Below are 24119 nucleotides of genomic sequence, written 5' to 3'. Positions count from 1 at the left end.
AATTATCTTATATATAATTTATTCTTTTTAAACATAAAATACGATAAAAAAAAGCAAAGAAAAACTCGTCAACTCAATAACTGATTCAGAACAACAAGAACCCGTTCTGATTGAAAAAATAATCAAGATATATATCTCCCGTGAGAAAAGTCCAAAGGTGCTCAAATTCTCCACAAAAGACAAATATCGAAAACAACGATGACAAGGATGCATATATATCTCCATTTTTCCGATTAAAAATTTTAATAATTCAACAAATGAAAAATGATCGAAACCTCCATTCAAACTAAACTTTAGCATCATCCAAATTTACAGCTAAAGGCGGCCTTAGATGATATTGAAACATATGGTGGTCAAGTTAATTGCCACGATGTATTTTTTTTAGGAACCGTAAATACTTTTGATTGAACAAATTAAACATTGTTTTGAATAAGGAATTATGAGAATTCTCTGAAATCACTGTAAACCAGGTCCATTGCCAACACACAATGGCTAAGAAATTGCACGTAGAAAGGACATCTTGATTTCAGAGTTTTAATAGCGCAGTCCAGAAAGTAGTTTATATATGCGGATATTAATTTACCACTGGTATCAGGTTGGTGAAAAATCACTTATTTCAAACAGGATTACTATATGTATTTTTAAAATGATATAGCGGGCCAAGACAAGCTAGAAAAGACATAGGGAGAATCATGGTTCAGTCCATGGTTCAGCCCAGAGTTATAATTTATAGGTCCAAAGTATAGTTAAGGTAGGTGCCAATCGGAATTAATGTTGCCAATTCACGGTAGACATTAATGTATAGAGTGGGGGGTATTTGACATTTTGAATTTTTATAGATTTGCAGTAGAATTCAGAAATCTGCAATGGGCCTGTCCATACTTTTCCCAAAGAAATAAGCAATTATTGAATAATCACTTATAATTTGAACTTCTCGAATAAGTACTTAGTTTCAGGAATAAGCACTTATTTGGACTTATTTCTCAAATGCAAATAAGCAGTTATCGGTGTGGTTCAGCCAAAAATTAGTGTGTATTTGAATAAGCACTTATTTTTAAGCATTCTCAAATTTAGTCTCAGTGCTCATTTGGGAAGGCTTTTGGGATGCAACTTTAATCAATTCACTCAAACGTATATTAAATATTTCATTGATGGAGAACCCATGTGTGGTTGTAGGCTTGCAGTCCTATGGCTAGAGATATATATGTTGTGGTCAACAGATCTGAACTTGAAGCAAAGAATTCAGAAACACTCAAACAGTACCTTTCTTAAGATATGTTCCCAAGGTGTAGCCATATCATCTGCACTGAATCGAGTCTTGACACAAAGTGCCTACAATCATTGTATTCGTACATTGGGAACATCTCCATTATCCTCAATGTGTGGTTGACTCACCATAGACCTGTTCATACAAGTAGCCCAACGGGCTAGCTTGGTCTAAACTGTTCTAATTCAATCTTGGACAAAGTTTTAAGCCTGTGGGCTCAAGCTTGGGCTCTAAACAATGGGTCTAACTATTTTTCGGGCTGAGCTCAGATTTTTCCAAATAAGACCATCTTTAGGTCGAGCCTAGTCTAATATATATAGTAGTAAAAAAAATATTATATATTAATAATATATAGGGGTGTCCATGAAAAACCGAAAAACTCCAAAGCTGAATTGAACCGAGAAAACCGAACTAGAAAATGCGGTTAACCGAACCAATCGGTTTGGTTTCAATTGCTATTTTCGAAAAACTGAAGGACTGATTTGGTTTTTGGTTACCCTAGAAAAAAACTGATGGTTAAACTAATAGAGCGGTATATATTTATATGTATATTTTATATATATTTTAAATATATGTCACATATTTTCTATACATTATATATAAATATATATGCATTATATATATAAATAAATACAAAAATTATATTTATAATAATCTATTTATAAATATATTATACATATTATATATTTTTATAATATATTATATATCATTTATTATTTATAATATAATATTGTGCATATATTTATAATATATTATAAATATAAAAAACCGAAGAACTGAACCAGTCAAAAATCAAAACCGATAGACCGGTTAACCAGTGGTACCAGTTCAGTTTTGGTTTGGAGAAATTGCAAAATCGATAGGACTGGTTCGATTTGAAAAAATTGTCCACGGTTCAGTTAACCTAAACTCGAACACTACTAATAATATATTTGGCCTATTGATCTCTATGATGTGTTTCTTACTCATCTCTCTTCAAGGCTTTTATCTTGAGCACCCCTAATCCCGGGCATTTCCATGTAAAGCTTTCTAGTTGGGACCACCACCTAAAATAATAGCTGTTAGCTGGGGCCACTGATGGGTGCAATGATAAAATTCCAGGCTGACAAGCACAAGAATGTGGGTTTGAGTCCTGGAGCAGCCACTTGTGAAAAAAAATAGGCTGTTTTTTTTTGTAGCTATCTTCACCTCCTCACGGAGCCCAACAGCTCAATTTTGAGGATTGTTCCTCAACGGGACAGATCTTAGGATTAAGGAACCTTGAGAACCTATAAGGGAAATGTACTTCTATTCATCTCAACTCTAGATTGCTCTGGGGACTCCGCTTAACTAGAGTAGGCACCCTGACACTTCCAAAAAAAGACCACTTTGATATTTTCATTTGGATTTGATGTAGTCATGATAGAAAGAAATTTATAGATAGTCCATGGCCCTTACTCCTTACGAGTTGGGGGTATGATGTTTTCTGTTGCTTTGAGCACAGGGTATATATATATTATGATCACATATGCATAGGCAATAGGTATCTTGTCTGGCCTATTCTGATTTCTATCCCATTCTAATTCTTCTTTCCCTTTCTTATTTATTGCAATAAAATATTTTTCACAGTAGATAGATCAATAAATGTAATCCATCAAGATAAACACACAAGAATGATATACAAGAGTAGAAAAAAAAAAACAAATGCTAATTAGAAATGCTATACAACAATTTGAGCTTTATTGCTTATCAGCAGAAGTTAGAGAAAAAAGGGATTTGTAGGCTAAAATTGACAAAATCATTGTCAAATGAAATTAGCCATAGGAATCAGCAAAGGGTATCATGCAGAACTTTTAGGTACCCAGGTGAAATAAGAATTGACAAAGTGTATTTGAAACAGTAGTTATGCAGAATTGTCATGGATAAAAGATTTAGGTCCATAAAACTGCTAAACTAATACCTTGATAGGTAGGAGTATCCAATCAGGATAACAGTGATTATTTTTGTGAAAATTTATTGTCTTTTGTTTTTGGGTAAATTGCTAAAACCTCCCCTAAAATTTGGATTGCCATAATTTTGTATTAATGCAAATTTATTTGCATTGAAATCAAATACAGCCTTTATATCAATCTTTCAAAAGTAAAGCTGCAATTTTAAATTCTCTACTTTTTTTAGTTGTTCATAAAGTTTCTGTTGTAAATGTGGTGCACATTACTAAATAGGTCAGGGGACACCACTTGGGTCAAGAATCAATTGTATATGAAATCTTGAAATGTTCTGGAAATATCTTGTACTCGTACTCTATAATTCTACATGAAGCCCATGATTTTGACCATCCCAATTATAAATCTCACCGTTTAGGGGTGCAAGTTGGGCTTGGTTAGGTCAGGTCGAGATTCCTCAATCCTAATCCTAACGCTAACCCAATGCTAAATTTTCCGGTTGGATTAGAGTTGGGCTCGGGTTGGCCCAATTTCCCTATTTCTTTTCTTAAATGTTCTTACTTTCAATTCAATTTTAGCATTATTATATGCAATAGAACATAGTTATCATATTTTTGAAAAAAATTGTCTTTAAATTTAAAGATATTGACATATATATACATATATATATGCAAATACTTACATATAAAAATAAATATTTTCATAATTCACACAAATATGAAATTAAGTCGCATTTGAACTAGGTCGGGTTAGCCAAGGCCTCAACCCTAACTCAATCCAGGTTACAGCCCTATCACCATCCATGTAACTTCAACTGCGGGCCTATGCCTACGAAAACGTTGTGGGCCTATGAATATGGATATGGAAGCCACCAGAGAATTTGGTTTTGTAGTATCCGGTTCACAGAATCAAGCTAATTGACATGATACTACAAATCAAGCAAGATACATGCAATAAGAAAGCTGAACTCCGCCAATGCCTTAAGATACAGCCAAATTGTTTCTATTCATTTGGTTTTATTAAACAAAGTATATGAACTGGTTAGAATTTGGGTAATAGTTTCCCTTTCAAGGTCCAAATATCACTTCCCCCTTTTCTGTGCGAAACCCTCTGGTGTTTGTTTGTGTTAGGCCAATTAATCTCAGAGGGATTGGACTTCAACCCATAAATGGGCTGGGAATCATCCATTCCAATGTTTTAAAAAGTGAAAACTGGATATATTGGACTATCTGGTTCAACCAGTTCAACTGGAGAGAGAGCTTTCTGTTTCTGATTCACAAATATGAACCGCTTGTAATATAAATCCACGGACTATTATTTAATGAAGTTTTCAAATTAACTTTATTCACACAGATTTTCTATCTTCATTTAATAATGCTTGTTGGTCTATCCATGGAACATGTAATCTGATGCCACAATCATCCGATTTGTTCAAATATTTTTTTATTTATTCAAGCTGTGTTTGGTTTGAAGGTAGGAAAAGAAAGAAAAAGGTAAGAAAACCGAACACAGCTTCAATTATTGGCTTTGTGGGGCCACATATATAACGGGTCCAGACCACACACCTTTTGCTACAACATGGTTTTAATCTTGGGCTAAAACCATGAATCACATATAAAGTGGTTTATGCATATCATACCATATGTATTGACTTACTGGAATACCAACAAGTGTTGTTAAGAAAACATACACCCTGTAGTGGATAAATTATTAATAATTTCCATACACAATCCTCTCTCAAATTTCGAAAGCATAAAAGTGGAAGAAAACAAGACTTTCGATGTTTTGCAAAAGTGTAGTGATACCTTGAATCTTGGTGTTTTAGATTTATAATTAATTTATATTTTTTTACCATTTCAGTTAATTTTAGTTGAAGTATATGTTTTACGAAAATTTGTTTTTTTTTTTTTATTTTGCAATTTTTCTATTCTAGAAAATTTATTGTCTTTTGTTTTATGGATAAATTGCTGAAACCTTTTCTGAAGTTTTGGTCATTACAATCATCTCTCCTCAAATTTTCTAAATACTGCTCAATAGTAATTGCATAGGTATTTTGGATATTTTCGTGTCTCTTGTTAGAGGATTCGGGGTCTACTTATAACTGTGTCAAAAGGTTCAAGGAAGGTGATTGCAATTACCAAACTTCAAGGGAGGTTTTAGCAACAACCAAAAATTTTAATGGCGGTTTCGAAAAATTACCTTTTATTTTTTAATTTCTACTAATGTTAACTTAAGTTTATATTTATGGTTATTTATTAATAGATGAAAAAAAGGCACTTGGTTTTTTTATTGTAGTTGCAATAATCGGAATCTGGATTTCGATTCCGATTCCGATTCTAGCCCCTATTCCTGTGAACCAAACGGACCCTGCGTTTAATTAAATATGAGGAAAATCTAGATAACATTAACTTTGTAACTTATCAGCGTAAGTGCACTCATTTATTAGGGTAAATTCACTTAACCATGTTCTTTTGATTCTTAGGATTTCCAAGTAATTAAGTAACAAAATGACATTTTTATCCATAACAAGCTAATATTAAAATGGGTAAAATTGTCCTATGGGTAAGGTTTACTAAATAAGTGAAGTTGATTTTACTATGGGGCCTAGTACTTAATGCAAAAAGAATATTGTAGTTGCAATAATTAGAATTTGGATTCCGATTCCGATTCCAGACCCCTATTCCTGTGAACCAAACGGACCCTGAGTTTAATTAAATATGAGGAGAATCTAGATAACATTGTGGCCTTGTTTGTTTATAACTTTGTAACTTATCAGTGAAGTGCACTCATTTATCTAAGTAAATTCACTTAACCATGTTTTTTTTTATTCTCAGGATTTCCAAGTAATAAAATGACATTTTTATCTATTAAAAGCTAATATTAAAATGGGTAAACTTGTCCTACGGGTAAGTTTTACTAGATAAGTGAAGCCGATTTTACCATAAGGCCTAGTACTTAATGCAAAAAGAATATTGTAAACTTAATAAAAAAAGATACTCATTAGCCAACTTTCACAAACTTGCTTATCGGTAAATAAACAGAACCAAATTAATAATTAGGGTAAATTACAAAGACCCCTCGTACTATGGGGTTTATGACAAAGACCCCATGTACTTTGTTTTGCGACAAAGAACCCTTGTACTATCACTATGAGACAAAGACTCCCTTCCCATCCCACCCAAATCTTCCCACAAACCATATAGAGCCTTACTTAAAAAAAAGAGCTAAAATTGGCTCGGATAGGCCAACCTACTATCTGGATTGAACTGAGTTAATTGATGGAAGGTCGCATGCTATTTGATTCATAGGCATAAATCATAACCTTTCTCGCAAGTTTTGCACCGATAATTCATTTCAATACTGTAAGGTTTGGGGTTATAGAGCAATTACCAATGTAGCTAATTTGGTTGCATTTTCCAACACTTAGACTAGATATCCTGACAGATTTGATAGACTTGAGACTGCACCTTAGCTGGATTTTCTGCACCATTAACCACCAGATTGCATATTCAATACCAAATAGCTGAACAGAGTTTATTTTTCATTGTCTTAAGAAAGAAGTAAACCTCCAATCATTATTTTGATGGGCTGATTCTATCCATGCTGGTTTGACTCTGGAAGCTTTTATCCAGGGGGAGATGATGGTTTTTACACTATGGTTGGAGAAGGATTAGGTGCAGGATATAATATAAATGTTCCTTGGGAGCATGGGCGATGTGGTGATGCAGACTACCTGGCAGTTTGGGACTATATTTTGATTCCTGTTGCCAGTGATTTTAATCCAGACATTATCCTAATCTCTGGTGGATTTGATGCAGGTTTGCTCTAGTCATGATAACTACTAAATCTTCACATTTCTCAGGGCCACCATTATATTCGATGAGACCTAGGACCTTTTCATTTACTTGCCAATGGTGAAAACAATCCCTTATTTTTTCAGAAGAACAAATCGATGATGATTTTTTTCTGCTTTCTGTATTTTATTTTGTATTGTATTTATATTGGGAGGCTTATTATCTATGTAACCATTGAAAATGTTACTTGATAATGATGCATTCCGTTTGTCAATTCTTTCTAGGAAAACTGTTAAATTTGGGTAATACATGAGTTGTAGTTGCCTCTGCTAACTATTTTCACATATTAAATATCATCGGTCCATCTCTTGGAACAGCCACAGGTGATCCTCTAGGAGGTTGTCGAATCACACCATATGGATATTCTGTTATGATGAAAAAGGTTAGCATTCAATTAAGCCTGCTCTGTGTGTTCTCTTTCTAAACTTTATACTCAGATTTCAAAATAACTCATTATATTGCCCAACAAAGTATCTCTCATAACTTTGCACTCTGAAAGTTGTTTTGTGGAGAATTCTTTCTCTTGCTTTTCATTTGATTTTACTTTTCAATTGCTTTTCAGCTACTGGAGTTTGCTCAGGGAACGATAGTGAAGGCTTTAGAAGGAGGCTATAATCTTGATTCTCTGGAAAATTCGGTGCTGGCATGTGTCAAAGTTTTATTAGAAGATGAGCCTGTAGTTGGAACTTCAGAGGCCTACCCATTTGAGTCAACAAGGCGTGTGATACAAAAGGTGATGATGTAGTGTAGCATTGGTTACTTCTCATTTACTTTCAGTATCTTCACTTCTATTCCTTTTTTGTCAAGTTATCCTTTACTTCTGCTATTAGGTTTGCCAAGAATTAAGCCCATTCTGGCTGATGAATTACCAAAGACCATTAAGAAGGCAACTCCCATTCAGGTGATACTTTCTTAACTTTTCAACTTTCAACTATATGGATGTGCTTATTGAAGTCAAATTTGCAAAATGAGACCTGTGACAGTCAAATAGAGCTGCATTAACTATATGATTGGACTTTATATTGCATATCTTACTGTTAGGAATCATACATATATAAGTTTTCTATATATAAATCATAGAGCTGCATTAGCTATATGATTGGACTTTACATTGAAAAATTTTAGGGGGATGCTTTTCGATTAGTAGAAGAAAGGGAATAGATAAGCTTTGAATCATATTGATGAAGGTATATGTGTAATGTAATGGCATCTTTGGGCACGATCCATGGGATTGATTGAGTGACATTCTGACTTTTTAATTAAAACAAATGCACAATTTAATGGGGCATGAACTGAATATAAATCTGCAAGCAACTTGAACAAAAAAGGAAGTGCATACATGCTCTTAGGCTTCTCTCTTCCCAGAAACACCTTTTTCATGCTTCACCAAAAATACTAGTTTGCATTTCTGTCAAATTGTAGGCTTATAAGGCCACTAGAATTGTTGCAGAGTGTAAACGTTTTCCTTCTTTCCCCTCATAAACTACAAAATTCAAGATCTTGGTTTTGGTTTTAGTGCCTTATCATAACTAAAGATTTATAATGGTAGCATGACCTTATTTAATTCCATCTTTTTTTGTCTACAAAAAAAAACAAAGTATACTTTTATGTCTTCTTAAATCTTAAGTGACATTTTCTATATTTATGTTGTTAATTGTTATTTCTGTATTGTCAATCACAATTTTGGGCTCTCCTGTCAACTTGTAGTTCAAAGCATTAAAGATTGCAGGAGTAGATGAATTGGTGTTACTATTGGCACGGCTGGAAAACCTTCTCACAGTCATCATAATCAAAGAAACAATATATCTTCTATGTGTACTAATGGGGACAATATGAACAGATCGGTTAGGGAAGATGAAACCACAGATATGGCGTTTACTGGTAGATATTATGATTGTCCAACTGCAGAATAGGGACTAATTTCTTCACATACAAAACTGAAGCAGGGTAACCAAGAAAGGACTATCAATGTGTCAGAACCTCAAAAAGAAGAACTCTTGTTATCATCATCTTCATTGTCGAAGTTTGCAGGATTAGTTGAGAGCTCTAGTTTGGTGGAATCACCGCAAACTGGTTATCTCTAGTTCGGGGCGGTGTTATCCCAAGCAGGAGGCCAGTTGCTTACTTCAGCCAGGCTCTCGGCCCCCAAAATTTAGCCATGTCCACTTATGACAAAGAACTCCTAACAGTGGTAGCAGCTGTACAGAAGTGGCGCCCCTACTTACTAGGTCAGAAATTTGTTGTTCGCTCCGATCATCAGAGTCTGAAGTTCCTTATAGGGCAACAAGCAACCACACCTCTCCAACAAAAATTATTAAGCTTATTGCTATGATTTCGAAATTCAATACCAGAAAGGGAGGGAAACTTGGTTGCTGATGCCTTATCTCGATGCAGTCATGGAGAGCTGGCAGCCATCTCTGGGCCTGTGGTAGATTGGGTTGCTGACTTACAAAGAGAAGTAGAGGGTGACCCGGAAATGCAGGCTTTAGAAAGAAAATCGAAAACAGGGGAGAAGATAAGGGAAAATATAAGGTCAGGGATGGATTGATTTGGAAGGATGGCAGTGGTGATACCACAGGAGTCTCCACTCAGACAACATTTGTTTGATGAGCTGCATAACTCTCTAGGAGGTGGGCATGAAGGATACCACAAGACAATGCATAGGATTAAACAGGTTTGCTATTGGCAGGGGTACAAAAAACAAGTTTGAGAAAGGATCAAGCACTGTGAAGTTATGCAACCGTTACCGATTCCAGAACAAATCCGGACAGAGATCAGCATGGATTTCATTGAGGGGTTGCCGCCTTTGAACCATAAGACGGTGATCATGGTAGTACTTGACCATCTGTCCAAATATAGCCACTTCCTAGCATTACAACACCTATACATTGCTAGGGACGTGGCTCAGGTATTCATGGTAGAGATATTTCGACTTCATGGGATGCCGAAAAGCATCGTCAGTGATTGCGATGTAGTGTTTACAGGGTTGTTCTGGAAGGAACTCTTCCGTTTGCAAGGAACCCAACTTAATTTAAGCTCTTCCTACCACCCGCAAACTGGGGTTGGTCCACTGCGAAACACCGCAAGTAAGCTTCTAACGTTTTGTTTACGGATGGGTAGACCGAGATCGTAAACAAAACGTTAGAAGCTTACTTGCGGTGTTTCGCAGTGGACCAACCCCAGCAATGGTGTCGCTAGTTACCGCTGGCGGAGTGGTGCTACAACACCTCCCAACATTCAGCCACCAAGGTCACTCCCTTTGAGATTGTTTACGGCTACCCCCCTCCAAACCTTTTGCCTTACATACTGGGAACCACCTTAGTCCAGAGCGTCGAAGATGAATTAAAAGCCAGAGAGAAGACACTGCTACTCTTGACGGAAAACTTGAATCGGGCCAGAGAACAAATGAAGAAGTTTGCCGACCGGAAATGGGCGGCGAGGGAGTTTCAAACAGGGGATATCGTCTTCCTTCGACTACAGTCGTACCGTCAGGTGACCGTTGCTGCCTGGTGATCCCAAAAATTAGCCGCCCGCTTCTACGGGCCCTTTAAAATCTTGGATTGGGTCAGGTCGGTTGCGTACCAGTTGGAGTTACCAAACGGATGCAAGATTCACCCTGTAGTGCATGTTTTGTGGCTTAAGAAAGCGATGGGTGCCCCCATCCGAAGCCAACCAACTCTTCCACCAGTAGCTGCCGACTGAACCTTCTTTCCTCAACCCTGTAAGATTCTGGACTGACACATGGTTAAGTGTGGGAATCAAGCAGTCACGGAGGCTCTGATTCAGTGGGAGGGCATGTGTAAGGAAGACGCGACCTAGGAACCTTTGTCCCAACTTCAGCAGCAGTTTCCAGACTTTGGTCTCGAAGACGAGCCCGTGGTCAAGGGCGGGGGAATGTCACGTAATCGCCTGACGCAGGGGAATATTCCAACCGTTAGCAAGTGACCTCCAGACAACCACTTCAATAATGGGCGATCAGGAGTTCAGGACCCATTCATTCTGTTATGATTTGTGTTGACGTGTCAAACTCTGTAACCGCCTGCGGGCTTTAAATAGAGACGATTGAATAAAGGATAGCATCTTGAATCCAAATTTCTCTGAGTTTAGTTTTCGTTTGGGCTAACAGCATCTTCCCCTTCGAACGGTGTTTTCACCATAGCTCGGGGAAACCCTTGCCTCTCTTCTCGGTGGCAACGAAAAGAGGTACAAAACAAAAAATGGGCATGAGATTGAAGAAGAAAGAGAAAGGAGAGGATGACATGGGACGAAGTGGGTTTCCACTAGTTCAACAACATTCAATGGTGGTTGTTTAACCTTGAGAGCTGCGATGCCTAGTTGGAGACAATGGCGAAGGGCAGCTTTGCGTGGCTCTCTTTGTGTTGGAAGGTGCGAGAGTAGGATGTCTCTGGCACCACCATGTAGAGCAATTGCCCACCTCTCTCTCTCAACCTTTGCTCTCCCCTGTTCCACCGTCTACCAGTGATAGTTCATTGCTACTGAGAGGGACCACCCCATCATAACAGGCACGGGCCATCTCCTCAAGTTCCTCAATGGATTGGAGGTAAAGTTTCACATCTTGATTGGTACGCTTGAGGATATGGTGGAGACTATCTAGGGAAAATAAGCTTTATGTCTCCCTCTTGGAGAGACTTGGTCATGTGATGACCAATGCCTGATCTACATCAAGGGTGGAGGTTGGGGTCCAGTACACGAGACTCTGTTAGAAAATGTCTAAGCAATGAAGTTTCCTTTTGCATGATAGACAAAATAATCCTTTTAATCCTTCTGTTAACGGACATTAACGGTAAGGGTAGAGTTAGTCAATTGTCAAAAATATTTGAATACTTTAAGACAATACTGAAATAAATAGTAGGGATATAATTAGTCAATTTTCTAACTCTTAGGAATAGTTTAAAAAATTTGCCCTACAGTAATTTATGATTTCTTAAGTTTTTGGGAGGCAAATGATGTAAGATTCATATTTACTTTTGATCTTTTAGTCATCAAATTAGATATTGGATTTTTCCATACATCGCATGGGTCCCAACTAATTTACTACTATATTTACACATTATTGTTTTCCCAAGATTTCTATAGTGCTCAAACAATTCAATAAAATGCCACCATCATTATAAACTCCTAAAGAAAATCTAGGAATTTATCATCAACTACTCTTCAACCCGTATAAGTCTTATTTAATTGTATTTCCAATTGCTTTCATTAAATATATGACACTAACTACTCTCCTCGAGTGATTTTCATAGTAGAATCTTAAGGGAGGTGTTTGCCAACGCTAAGCGTTCACATTTAAGTATGCATGCCCTAAGCGTTCACATTTAAGTATGCAAGCCTAAGACAATCCAAAGCTAATAAGCATTGGACATCAACAGAAGATAAATCTATGCGAAACCAGAATAAAGTCAAATAAAAGCATACCTAAACCTCATCCATCAACTATTGTCTCAATGCTTCAATATGAACCGAGCCAGAACCAATTCAACTTCATGCACCTAACCTACAAAGAAAATGCTCCAATCCCAAGTTTTGGGATCCGTTTGGTTCGTGATTGGTCTATTCCCCCTACCTGTTTGCTTCAGATAAGAATTGGAATTGGATTCCGATTGATGCTGCTTGGTTCATGAAGAGGCTGGAATCGGAATCAATCATGATTTTCAATTTTGCCCCTAATAAAAATAGAAAAGCAAAAAATGCAAAAAATTTGCAGGAAAATGCAGAAATTACAATAAATTTGTAGAAAATTCAGAAAAATGCATGAAAATACTCAAAATTTGGAGAAATTACAAAACATAAATGTAGAAATTTTACAGGAAAAATGCTGAAATTACAACAATTTTGCAGAAAATTCAGAAAATGCATGAAAATACTAGAAATTTTGCAGGAAATTGCAGAAAATGCATGAAAATACCTGAAATTTTGCAGAAATTGCAAGATCAGAAAATTGTAGAAATTACAACAATTTTGCAGAAAATTCAGAAAAATGCATGAAAATATCAGGGATTTCACAGAAATGGCAAAAGTTGCAGGAAAAATGCAGAAATTAAAAAAATTTTGTAGAAAATTATAGAAATTACAAAATTTTGTAGGAAATTGCAGAAAAATACATGAAAATACCTGAAATTTTGCAGAAATTGCAAGAAAATCAGAAAAATTCAGAAATTACAATAATTTAGCAGAAAATTTCAGAAAATGCATGAAAATATCAGGAATTTTCAGTAAATTGCAGAAAAATGCTTGAAAAGACCAGAAATTTTGCAAAAATTTGTAGAAAATTGCAAGAAAATAAAAAAATGCAGAAATTACAATAATTTTGCAGAAAACTGAATGAAAATATCAGGAATTTTGCAAAATTTGCAGTAAAATGCATGAAAATACCTGCAATTTTGCAGGTGTTTATGAAGAGTAAGCAAGGGGTTCTGTGCTAGGGGACATCCTAACATGAGGAATTATCACTTTTGTACATAGTATTCTTTCAACATTCAAAAGTTTCAACCTTATTTACAGATTCATAGTGTTGAATGTGCTTATTAGTTATTACAAAAGAATATTGATTTTAAGATACAAAAGAAACAACATTTCTTCTATGATCTTCTAAATTCTAAATAGGAAATAACTAAAGGCAAGTAAATATATTCCTAACTAAATTAGAAATAGGAAAGCTGTTTAGAACTAACATGAGATTTCTACAGTTTTATCTATCATGTAGAGTTGTTTTAGAACCAACAAGTAAATCCTAGAAACATGTTCATGAAGTAGAAGTTGTTTAGAACTAACAAATGTCGTTGACATGAAATATCTACATATTTACCAGTTAAAATATTTGTTGTAAATCAACTTGGGAAGCCATAATTATAATTTTTGTAATGTCATGGGAGAGTAAGACCCATGTTTGTAGTACACGAAATAACTTTTAGAAACTTGAACCAGGCAGGAAAATTCAGTAGCTTGTACAAGTCATAAATTTCATAGATACTCTCATTACTCAACCAAATAAACACCATTTTATTCCCCATGTCAAGCCATTCAGCGAGACAAAGCTTATCAACTTAGTTTACCTTCAGCTTAGTAGGTCTAGAAAATGGGTTCACTAGCAAAACCTGCTCAAGCAATAACAGAAAAAAAAAGCTTGTCTACGATTCCACTCTTTTGGAGACTCCCAACATCAACACATTCATCATGTCCATTGATTCTTGACCATTTGGTTATGCTTCCTAAACATTCAAAAATTTATAGTAAAAAGGAAACCTGCAACCATTTAATGACAAAAATATTGATAATTTTGTGAGTCATGTGACATGTTTTGTTATTATTTTCCTTCATTTCTGGATTTCTCCTACATAATGAGTGCCAATAATTACTGCATACATGCACTCTAGAGAGGTTTTTGGATGTTTACCAAAGAAACCAAGAGCATTTCATATTACAAGGCTCAATACCTAATAAAGGAATTGACATGTGTTATAAGGTAAATTTTAATGGTCATAATTCCACAAAGATGTCACATTCCAATAACTCCTTATGAAGTTGTATGTTTGACACAAATAGAGAACATCCCCCTATTGATAACTTAAATTTATATAAATGTAGTTAGAATTTTTTTCCCTGCACTTAATTTGACATAATTGATCCATGCACAGGCTACAAAATCAACATTGCAACAGAACAAAGAATCCCTCAACCCTTTGGCACCAAGGTCAATAAGCCAGCAAGGTTATTAGCCAAATTAGAAAACTGAAATCAAGAGATATTGTAAGGATAAGCAGAAAGTGAATTGAGCAACCCAATGGTAGCACTGGAGCCCCCTTCTACCTCCACCTTATGCAAGTCAAATCTATTGATATTCTAACATTCTCTGACAATGCTAAGAGCCTAAGACTTCAACCTTTTTTAAAGTAAATTCAAAATTGTATTAAAAGGAGTTATGCAGCCTTAGCAGAAAAGAAAACAACAAAATACCAGAAACCTAACAAGACAAAAGAGTGAAAGTAAAAATTAGCCACTTCCTGTCGACCCTAGTCCCATACATGAAGCACTAGACAACAACCATGGAACATGCCAAAAACAAAGGAAAACAAACAGAATACCCAGCAAACCAAAACACTAATGTGCATAACCACATCCAACATGAACCACCAGAAAATATCACAAACATCATCTACCCCCATCAAGCCACCTCACAAGGCCATCTGATTCTGCAATCTCTGACATTTTTACTTCCTGCTGCCCCTTCTGCCTCTTCCCTTCATGCTTGCACTCTCCCTTCTCTCTGACTTCTCACCCCCCTGATGAATCCACCTTTCCTTTCTTAATCTTTCTACATCCCCTTCCTCTAGGTGCCATTGGCTTCAGCTTCAACATTTATTAAACTGCCTATATTACTAACATTTGAAGCAGTTTCCAGATTAATGGCATCAGTAAACACATTAAATCAGAACTCACATGTTTGTTGATCCAAGTTCCTGATTGAGCTAATGATTTTTCTTTCTTTTTTTTTGTGGACGGGAAGTAACAGATATTCTATTAGGAAACATAGGAAGCATAGAAGTAGACTGATGGGTGCCTCACTATCCAAGATAATGGAATTTCCTTCACCTAAAACCAAAACATATGGTACAAGTTGAATAAGTAAGTCAACAACTTAGATCTCTAAAGGCTTGTGATCAGTGTCATGAATCTGCACAACTTGGTCTTGATTAAAGTTAAGCACATAAGCATTTGTAGGTTTCTGAGAATACTAATATTTTTGAAATAAATTAAAAGAATTTATTAATGATGAAACTAAGTAAACAAGAAGCATAATAAATACCACCCAAGAGTGAGAAAAAAAGAAAACATCCAACCTTCTAGACAAAAACTCCTAACATCATGACAAAACTACAATGACAAAACCAAACTCTATCCAATTACAAGCTAGGTGAGAATCAAGAAACAACAAGCACCCAGTCAATAGGACATTCTTTCTCCTTGTCACACTATGGCCTCTGTCTCTATTGCTTTTTGAGGTACCCTTGTCAACCTCCGTGCAATTGCTGACCCCCTTTTGAATCTCTGTATTTACTATTATTAATCACTGCTGCCAAGAATCCCATTTTAGTCTTCTTCCAACCTATACCCCTAGAGACCCATGGCTCCACCAGGACCACCACATCTTTCTCAACAACATTACAAACCAACCTAATAAAATTCTCTACGTCATCCTTAGTTTCAAAGAACCACCTCCGGCATCTGGACTCTCCTACACTTCTCATATTTTTGCAACTTTCTGAATATCTCCAACACAAAATTGATGCAAGTATTTGCAACTTAACAAGAAAATATTATGCAATTTTTTTATGTCAGGACTAAAACAATGTCAAAGCTAAATTTGAAAAGAAGAATAAACAAATAAAACACAAAGCATAATGGTGCAGCTATTGTGCAAAAGAAAAAGACTATAATGGTACATTTTATACGGATCTTAAACAATATGTACCTTTGTTGAAAATGATTCATCTTCTATGAAGATTGGATAACATATGAAACCAAAGCAATTAGATCCCAGATAAGAGCATGGGCGGTTGATTTGGAAGGAGAAAGAGGAGGAGGAGAATGATTTAGCAGTTGTCTTACCTTGCCAGAGGTTGTTTCGGCGACGGCAGATGGTTTGGAGTTCTACACTGCTCACAGTCTCTGTTCAGCGATGGCTCTTCGTTTGACTGGGGTTGGGAATGAAGGGGGTATTCTTGTAAAAAACAAAAAAAAATCAAACTATAAACCAGAATGGGAATCCAATTCCCTAGGGGGGTCGGGAATGGCCATTCCCCCATATGGTGGATTCCCATTCTGCCTAGAATGGGAATGGAATTCCCATTCCGGTCAACCACACTTGGAATGGGAATGGGCCATTCCAATTCCGATTCCAGGCTTCTATTCCCTTGAACCAAACAGACCCTTAGTTACGTCACTTCTCATCTAAGGGATTCTTTGACAATATGCGTAATGCATTTTTAAAACAAAAATAACCAAGATGGGCAAAAGAGTTTAATGACTTAATCTAACGGATGAATAATTGGATTTCTTATGCTCACACGGAGGTATGTCCATGGGTAGGGGTGGATTTGAGCCTAGCCAATTGCTCATAAACTATTAGGCTTGAGCTCAAGCTCAATTCGAATTAGTGACTTGAGCTCGAGCTCGGCTCGGCTTGAGTCGAAAGCTCAGAAGTTCAAGCTCGGCTCGGCTACCTTTGATTGCAGGTCTCCCTTAGCTACTGAAGTGTGACGTTGAGGTCTCCCTCAGTTGTCGAGGTAACAAGCTGAGGTCTCCCTCAGTTGCCAAGGTGCCAAGCCAAGGTTTCCTTTAGCTGCTGAAGTGCCAAGCTGAGGTTTTCCTAGCAGCCAAGGTGCCAAGCTGAGGTCTCCCTTAGTTGCCGAGGTGACGAGCTAAGGCCACCCTCAGTGGCCGAGGTGCCAAGCCAAGGTCTCCCTCAGTAGCCGAGGTGACATAGGCTTGCAAGCCTCACTAGCCGGGCTTTATTAAGCTTGAGCTCGGCCTGATTAGCAAACGAGCCTATATATTAGGCTCGAAGCTTGGTTTAGACCGAGCCGAGCCGAGCTTGAACAGTTCGTGGCCACCCCTATCCATGGGGGAAATTGGATGGGGATCTATCAAAACTTATATTGGAATTTTCTCTATAGATCATATTCTAACTCTGCCATTGTAAGCTTGTCTTACATTGCCAATCCCAAACCTGGATAAAGGAGGGTTGTGTCAGGTTGGTAGCTGGCACTAGAACTTTCGCCAAACTCTCATAAACATGGATAGGCAACCCCATATACTTGGGATAGGCTTGCATGATGATGATGATGACATTGTGCATTGTATAAGCAGAACTGGTCAAATTTTTTACTAATGTTTTTTGAAGAACTGCATGCTGAAACCTTTCATATTTGAGCTTTGATAAATTAGTCGCATTAGCCATAAGTTATTCAACACAAATATATTTTAATCTATAAAATATGGAAACATCGGTAGTTTAGAGCCACTATAGTTTTTTAGGGAAGTAATCTTCAAAATTTTCACAATTTGGATAACTATGTTATAAAAACAAGTGTAAAAGTTTAGGCCATTATACTCCATATCAAGTTCCAAAGGATTTTGGTTGTCAATCAGAACTCGTTAGATGTCCAATATGTGGTCCTTCTAGAGTACAAGATAATGTTAAGTGATGAAGTATACAATCTCACTCTAGGAAACAGGTGATAAAAGAAAATGAAAATGTTATAAGATTCCAAGCACATCTAATTCAACCTAAACCACAGGGTCTTCTTACATAAAAGGCCCTCAAAGAGTAATTGCTAGTTTTTATAATTCTTCTATTTCTCCATTGTTTTAGTTTCACCTTCCATCCTCACCCCAGATGTATCAGAAAAGACCTACCCTAATAAAACTCTACTCTTCTCCACCCCCTTTAGCTAAGTTGTCTGCAAGAGAGTTTAAAGATCCAAGAACCAACTGATCAATGTATTCACTGTAGATGCTAAGTCTTGGCTTCTCTAACATGATGTTAGAGAGCTAAGGAATCTCATATCCATCCTTGAACCAGCCAATTACTCTCCGAATCACCCTCAACCTTGTTGATTTTCAAAACTGAACTAATTGATGCTTCAAATCAATCCAACATGCTAAGAAAGTATCATTAAGCATAAAGAAAGAAAAAGAATTACCTCTCTTCATTTATAAGTTGAAAATTCTACAATTTTGAAGTAGCAAACCACTTGGTGATTAACAAAGATGATCATATTTTACCTTGGATAAATCTGTTAGTTGATCCTTTTACCTAGTGACCAACTTATTTCGAAATCTCACATCAGACATTTTTAAAACACTTAAAAGGCAAAACTCCTTGACGAGTCCCTTTGAGAGCAGAATCTGCATTACATATAATCTTGGAATAACCCTCTTCTCCAAGCTAAGACCAAATATTATGGGGTTTTTGGAAAGAACCGAAGGCTTCAGGTTCAATTTATTCATGAAGAAATCCAACTTAGCACTAATGTTCTCCTCGGAGATAGATAAGCAAGTAGGTTGCTTCCTGAACGAGCAAAGTATTTCATCGTCTGACCAACAGAAACTCTTAAAACTCCAAGGTTGACATCCCATGTAGTCTTTCTCAACCCTAATTTTATAGCTACGGCTCTGACAAACCTCGTGCTTGAGGGATGAAAATCCATTCCCTTAATCTCCTTGACAAATTCTTTAAACCGGATGTTGTTCAGAGTTACGTTGGTCTATTAAGACACAACGTGATCGAATTGGAGATACTGAAATCAGGCACACCATGACCTTGCAAGATTTCAATTTTGGGTGCCACCGTTGTTAGGGGATTAAAGCAGAGAATCCACGAGGCATTGTGGTTAACAGCAAATGAGACATTTTTGTCTGTGTGAAGTGAAGTTTTCATGAAGTTCCAAGAAGGGATAATACACTTCTCTAATCGTCTTTGGAGGATGCCAGGCTCTGTAGAGAGAGTATGTTAGTATGTAGGGGCTTGAAAGCCCAACCTGTCTAAGTCTAAGAAACTGAATTATAGGCTCAGAGGATTTCACTAGGTTATCAAGGAGTAGTAATGGACACTTGGCAACGGCTTATGGGATCTGGGTTTTGCTGAATCCCTGGTTTTCAAAGAATTTGAGCACTGAATTTGGTTTCTTGTTGTTTTCGAAATGAACTTTCTTTGCAACAGAACGAGCTTTTTCTGACGAGATCCCACAAAAATTTATTAGGTAAGAAACCGTGAAGGAGAATTCTTTCATGGAATTTGAAATGTTAGAGATGGATTTGAAAAATGGGTCTAGAAAACATTCTGGCAGAGTTGGTGCGGAGTGCCGGTAAAAAACATTGATTAAGGAACTGATTTGCGTATTTTGTTTGGTGGAAAGACAAAGAAACAACTATTCACATCAACAAAGTTCTGGAAAACTAGGTGTTTTACTTGTAAAATCATTTGGATTTTGGGGATGTGTCCCTTTATGAAGAAATGGGTTGTGGACTTGTGCCTAAGAACAAAGTTAAAACCAGATAGGACTTTATGATTTATCTCGACATAAAACGGATCTGATAGACCCGAAATTCAACCTTGTTTATACCCGTATTTATTGCATTTGGATGCTCACGATGACATACTCATAGAAGAATAATATGACAGGATCGGATGCAAAATTCGACTGGACATGGATTTGGATCTCATCATATACACATTTTTGGGGGTCTCAAAGGATCAGGTTAGATGGTACATTTTGGGCTTAACCCGAATTCGACCTAGATTGTCAATAACGGTTAACGGGCCAGGCTATGAGTGCAACTTCATGGGGGCTTGGGTTGGATTTTTGTAAAAATTAAATGGGCGCGACGTTTGGACCCAAGCCCCAGTGTAAATTGCTAATTCCGCCCAACCCGAGTTGCACCAATCGCCAGCCCACCATGAACAGAGCAGGCCAGGTGGACTGGTGGAGTAGTGTTAACTGTCAAGGCACCAAGTGGAGCATGATAAAATGATGAAGAAAAGTATGGAAAAGTACGGACAGACCCAATTCAGATTTCAGAATTTCATCGCAGATTTATAAACTTTCAAAATGTTAAGAATCCTCACTTTATACATCAATGCCCACTTGTAAATTGGCATCAATTCCGAACTGGCACCCACCCTAACTGTACTTTAGGCTTAAAAATTCTGACTCTGGGCTGAACCGTTGTTCTCCCAAAAAAGCATTAATAAAAAAATAAAAATCAATTGGATATTGTAATCTCTAAATGACATAAATGTATTGATATTTTCACAACTCAAACGGGCCAAACCCATTAGACTCATACCAAACCCGGTTGATTACTTGATAATTAATCTGCTCGATTGACATTCCTAACATTTTCCTTTATGATCCGACTAGAATGTAAATGGATTGGATATGCACCTCTACCAACTAATATCCAAGCCCACTCAACCATCTGGATGTTTCTGGATTAGATTTAACTGATCATTCTCATGGTCTATGGACATCTAATAATGGGCTATCCAAGTTGTGGGCTTCTTGGATGCCGCTGAGCTTGCATTGGACAATTAAGCCAAGATATCTTGGGCAGCGGGGCAAGATTTCTTGTTAGGCTTTGTTCGTTTACATTTTTGTAATTTATTCATATTCTTTTGATTTTTTTTTTCAGGTAAATAATAAAATATCATTTTTATCCATAAAAAATTAATATTTTGGTAAAGTTGTCCTATTATCCTTTTTATAAAATTCTCTTCCCAGGTGGATAACTTTTACCTGGGAAAATAGAACTTCTTTTACCATGAGGCCCATTCTCTTCCCGCAGCGGCTTCCTTGAAAGTTAGGAAATTGTGTTTAGTGAAAACCCCGTAAAGTCGAAAAATAATGTCATTGAACTGAGAACCCAACTTTCTAGTGAAACTTGTTTTGATAACTTCTCCAAAGCCACTCAGTCAAAGCAGATCAATCAACGTAGAAGCCCTCCCAAACTGGCTAGTGTTAGCTAGACTTGTCTTTGACAAAGTAAGGGTTAAATCATTGAGACATATTGTCCGTGACCATTGAAAATTTAAAAGTGGGTTGTGTTCGATTTTATTTTGGTGCCTAACAACAAAATTTAAAAGATAAATCTAACAAATGGATTATATGCTCAGCAATAAACAATTCAAAAGCTATTGAAGTATCATATTTTTCCTATTTGATGGCAGGTCATCTTTCAAGGTAAACATTTAAGCCCTTGATATCATAATTGAATATTAAAAATATAAAATATAAAACACACAAAAACTATGAAAAAATATAGAAATTTTACAGAAAATATTTGACCACATCTCTAATACTTTATATTAATCATATTAAACAAAATGTGATAAACAAGATTTTTTTATTGATGATAGAAATAAAATACAAAATTTAAAAGTAGTTCAAAAATGAAATTTTTTTTTATTGTATTATTTAATTATAATTATGACATCAATGTGTCAACTCTTGATGTCATAATAAACAATAAAATTTTAAATATTAATCACATAAAACAAAAAAGTGTGATAAAGAAAAATTGTTTTTATTAATGATGGAAATAAAATACAAAATTTAAAACCAATCAAAATATAGAATTGTTTTCCTGTTTTGTGGTAAACCAACAGTTCAACCTTCTTTTGGGTCAAATGTATCAACCCTTGATGTTATAATTAAAATAATAAAAATTAAAAAAATATAAAAGCATAAATTTATGAGAAATACAAAATATTGTAGAAAATATTTAGACACATCTCCAATATTTAAACAAAAATAAGTCTGATATATAAAAATTGGTTTTATATAAATAGAAATATAAAAAAATATATATAGAAAATTTTGGAAACATATTACTCTCATCATCATCATCTAAAATTGCCACATACAAATCACATATACTTTTATTAATTTATAATAAATATATATAATTGCATTTCTTCTTATTTGATAATTGGTGACAAGATATATAAGAAAAAGTATATGGCTCATTTTCCTTTGCCCTTTCCGTCGAAATCCAGTGGATGAGAATTGGACGGTTCAGGCAGTCCTGAGGTTGAACCACAGCCACCCATATAAATCAGAATTTTTACCCAGTATTTTTCTCCCTTGGACCATTTAATCTGATCAACAATTGAACTAGATTTGAAGCCATAGGAAACATATGAGTCAGACAGTTTAATCTAAAAGCCTGATCGAGCTTTGAATTAATGAATTTTTCCCCAAACAACTTGTGATACTGTAATCAGCAATATCATTACTTTACCTAGGATTGGATGGTCCATTGAACCAATTAGACCAAATTAGGACCTATTGTTTGTTCCAGAAAGGTTCTGAAGCATTAAACCTGGTGGGAGAATAATGCAATTCAGCCATCAAGAAATTCATGTTCTTTTTTCAGATTTATGTGGGGACCAAGGAAAGTTTATTTTTCTGAGTACCACTTACTCGGGTAAGTGATACCCATCTCCTAGGTGGGTAAATAACTTTCCCACCTAGCCTTATTTATGAAAAGAAACACTTACCCAAATAAATGCATTTACCCGGATAAATGACATACTGAAAAGCGAACAAGGCCTAAGTGTTTAACCAGTTCAAAAAATCCAAGAAGAAGAGAAATAGATCAGGAATTCATAGAGTTCGTATTTTCTAGGTGTTTTTTTTTTATGTGAACAATGTAAGGCATCTAGGAACAGCCCCAACAATCCAACAAGAAAAGGGTTGAAATCTGAACATGGAAGGGCATCAATCTCCCAACATTGATGGAATGGTGTAACCAACTTGTTTCAAACCTTCTGAACACTATGCTCCCCACTCAGGACAAACTCAACAACAGTGCATATGACATGGAAAGCAAATGCAACAATTAGGGATCAAGGTTCCTAAGAGAGCAAAATCACAATATCCTTTAAGGCTTTATGTTCCATCACCTCAACTCCACCTAGCCTCTCTCCTTCGTGGCCTAGGGACCTCTGCCATGTGAGTGAAAGGAGATTCCCTATCTTGCTTACTTTCATAAAAATAATATAGGAATCAAGTGCTTTCATCCATATAGAAATCCCAAACTACATGTTTGGGTGTGGGCTGAATTGACAAATTAAGAAACCATTCACATGCATGGCAAATCCAAAGAGTCCATGGTTGGATGGATAGATATGCTAATGGGTCAGGTCCGCCTGTCAGAACCAATCAGGTCTGATCCTGTAATTGTCGGGGATAAGGCATAGACAAGGTATGTGGGCCTGGGTCCTTTCTTTACCCATGTCTCAATTGGGCCAGAACAGGCTCAATGCTGGCTGCCTGGCTTGTGCCTTGGTTCCATTAGGACCCAATTAAATGTACTAAGGTTTATTCAAGTGTAGGGTTGGGTAAGGTTTTTGATTATTGAACCCAAATCAGATTTGGATTTGACTGCCCCACCCCACTGAGTCATGATACCTCTACAATGTATACAATATTATTGTAATTTATTATGACGTCTAACTCTATAACCTAAAGTTTAATTAAGAATTCTTTTCAC

The 24119-nt window shown here is 36.3% G+C and overlaps 1 pseudogene; it reads right to left on the bottom strand.

The window, feature by feature from the left end:
* Window positions 1–18751: 18751 nt before the first annotated feature.
* Window positions 18752–21397, bottom strand: LOC148791424 (uncharacterized; annotated as a pseudogene).
* Window positions 21398–24119: the final 2722 nt, after the last annotated feature.

The sequence above is a fragment of the Nelumbo nucifera genome, chromosome 5, assembly GCF_055504915.1.
Source record: "Nelumbo nucifera cultivar China Antique chromosome 5, China Antique-T2T, whole genome shotgun sequence".
NCBI lineage: Eukaryota > Viridiplantae > Streptophyta > Magnoliopsida > Proteales > Nelumbonaceae > Nelumbo > Nelumbo nucifera.
This window is presented reverse-complemented; position numbering and strand designations above follow the sequence as displayed.